Source organism: Cervus canadensis, chromosome X, assembly GCF_019320065.1.
Source record: "Cervus canadensis isolate Bull #8, Minnesota chromosome X, ASM1932006v1, whole genome shotgun sequence".
Taxonomy (NCBI): Eukaryota; Metazoa; Chordata; class Mammalia; order Artiodactyla; family Cervidae; genus Cervus; species Cervus canadensis.
In genome coordinates, this window is record NC_057419.1 from 2,079,941 (window position 1) to 2,083,400 (window position 3,460).

A 3,460-nucleotide genomic window follows, 5' to 3' on the forward strand; every position below is an offset into this window, starting at 1 on the left:
AGGTGAAGAAGCACCAGTTTGAACCGGACGTGGAACAACAGACATGGAGCTGACTTAGAGCAACCTTTTCTCAGCATGCACGTCCTAAGAATATTCTTTACCAATGCCGCGCTCGTCGCAGGCCCAGCACCCCCTGTCCAGGGCTAGCACCTTCTGACCGAGGTTCCCCTGCTCTTCCCTACTCTGTACTTTTCCATTTGCAACTGTTTTCCTTTACACTCAGTTGCTATCTTCCTGTAGCAGGAAAATGCCAAATAGATGCCCGGTCCCCCAAAAGGCCAAAGAGAATGTGACAGGCTTCTGACTCTGATACAGTGCCGTGAAGAAGGTGCACATGGATCCAGAGGGGCTCTGCCAAAACAAAGCACTGAACACACAGCTGAAATGGTAAGCTGGCCTCCCTTCCTGTTGGCTCTACAGTTTACTACTCCCAAGAAAGAGCCCCACACGAAAGGCACCCTGGGATATCTGCCCACCCTACGCCCACAGCTCTCCTCTCCCGTGTGCAGAAAACAGCATTCTTCTAAATGCACCAAGAGGGGTTGATTCCACCAGGCCTCACTGACTTGCTGAATGGCAAGACTCTCTTTCTGCTGCCCTCGCTCGGCTGTGGTAGGTCTGCCTACAGCTCAGGCATTCCCTAACTCTTCTACACAGTGTGGGCCACCGAACCCAGCTAATGGTTGGGCCGGGGGACATCCAAGACACTCACTTAGAATCCAGGGTCCCTGTGAGAGTCACATGGTGCAGGTCTCCCCCAGGCACTCCATGAAGAAAGCAGAGGTTGTGCTCCCGTGAGGCGTTCAGGACTCTCCTTCAGGTGCAGACTGACACCTTTAACCCTTTGCCCTCCGTGGCCAAGGAGGAAACTGCCAAGAAAGGAGGAAATTAATGTCAAAACTTCTGGAGCAAGCAATGGGGCCTCTTTTGCAGGACTGCTATGCACGAACCCCTGGAGCCTGAAAACCAGCAGGCTCTGAACTGCCAACTGTCTCTCACTGCCCCAGGGTCCCTGCATACAAACGGCCCACCAACCGTGCTTCATCGCTGTTCTCTCTCTCACAGACACACACCAGCACAGGGGCACACACATGTACCCCACACCATTGCTTTTCTCACCTTTCTGCACGGCCATTTACCAGGAAGTGCCCGGATGGAGGCCATACCCATGCCGTGCCTCTCCTGGGATGCCTGGGCTTGCGAACCGAGCGCTTACCTTAGCACGTCATTTGTCTTGCATGATGCCAATGTGTGCCACCCTGGGGACGGGAGGGTGCTGGCTGACAGGCTGATGCTAGGCAGCACTAGCCCAGGACCTTCAGCTATCTCCTTCTCACACGTGTGGGAGAAGTAGGTCTCCAGTGAAGCAGGCTCTCTTTTCTTGCCTCCTCCTCCCAGTCTCTACCCTTTTCTCAAGGACCTTGGTCTCATCACAATCCTGGGTCCTGCAGGAGCCATATCTACCGTTCCCATGGCAGCCAATGCCCCACAGACAGAGGGGTCCACAGGCAGCGGTATTAAAGCCCCACACCACTTGATCTACTCTGGGTGACTCCTCAAACCCTCTACCCCTGCTTAACAACACAAACAGACAAAACAACACAGCAGAAATTGTGAACTTGTTTATGTCTCTTTCTCTAATTGCAGATTTATGGACCCACTGTCAGGAGCTGTCCCTGGCCATCCTTCCTTCATTGCTGTCCTGGGCATGGGCACCATACAGATGCGTGGACCAGTCTCCCCTAGGCTGTGGATGCCTTGGGCCTTGTCTTCTGGTTGTTCCACATCTCATGTTCTGTCACCCTCATCTCTGCGTCTGCAGTGGGCCAGAACCATGCACCACCCACAAACACAGGCGACATGAACACACGCCTGTACACGCACACGTGCGAGGCACAGGAACAGAACCGTAACAGAGAATGCATGTTTCAGTACCTGAAGAACCAGTGGTTCACACGAAATACAGAGATTTCCATAGTTCTTATGGGAAATTCCCCATTCTGATCTTCAAATGTGAAATACAGAGAAGCCCAACTTTATGAAAGAGTATTAGCACCCAGATTTTTATATAAGAGATACAGAGAATTCCATATCTCATGGCGGAAAATTGTCTTGGTATATGTGTGAGAAATACAAAGAATTCCATATTTCATGAAGAAACGGTGATGCCCATGGTGGTAATGGCGACCTCATTCAAAAGGACTTATGCCAGGACTGTTACAGTCAGTGCTCCTGAAGCCATGGCAGGCCACTGTCCACACAGGCCTCCACCAGAGACTCCTGAACACTCACTGGCCTCTCTCGTGGCCTCCCTGCTCCTGGGTCCTGGTGCACACAAGGTTGTGTCTGTGCCTTCCAAACGTCTGTTTCCCTTGTCCTGTGGAAGTTCCGTAACCAAACCCACTGGCCTCCAGAATCAAATACGCTGGGAGTTCTCAGTCCCTCTGCTGGATCCACAGGGTGGGAAATCTGTTTTGGGTCCTAGAAATTTCATAACAGTGGGAGGACTTCTTTGGGATAATTGTTCTCTAGTTTATGGGCTGTCTGCTTCCAAAACCTACGGGAATCAGTAAAAGCAGTGCTAAGAGGGAAGTTGATAGCAATACAAGCCTACCTCAACAAACAAGAAAAACATCAAATAGACAGCGTAACACTACACCTAAAGCAGGTTGAAAAATAAGTTAAAAAATCCAAACCCTAAGTTAGTAGAAGGAAAGAAATTATAAAAATCAGAGCCAAAATAAATGTAAAAGAAAAGAATGTAGCAATAGTAAAGATTTACAAACAAAAATTTGGTTCTTTGAAAAGATAAACAAAATTGACAATTAGCCAGACTTATCAAGAAAACAAAGGAGAAAAAACAAATCAAGAAAATTAGGAATGAAAAAGGGGAGTTTACCACAGACAACACAGACATACACAGGATCATAATAGACTATTATGAGCAACTGTATGCTAATAAAATGGACAACCAGAGGATAGGGACAGATTCTTAGAAAAGTTCAACTTTCCACGACTGAACCAGGAAGAAATAGAAATTATGAACAAGACTATTACAAAAACTGAAATCAAAACTGTGATCAAAAACACCCAAAAAACCACAGCTCAGGGACAGATGGCTTCACAGGTAAATTCTATGAAACATTTAGAGAAAAGCTAATACCTATCCTTCTGAAACTCTTCCCAAAATATGCAGAGGAAGGAACACTTCCAAACTCCTTCTATGACAGCACAACTACCCTGATACCAAAGCCAGACAAAGATATCAGAAAAAACGAAAATAACAGGCCAATGGCACGGATGAACACAGATGCAAAAATCACCAACAAAATTCTAGCAAGCAGAATGCAACATCACATTAGAAAGATCACAAGTATGATCAAGTCAGATGTATCCCAGGGATGCAAGGATTCTTCAATATATGCAAATTGATCAATGTGATACACTATATTAACAAACT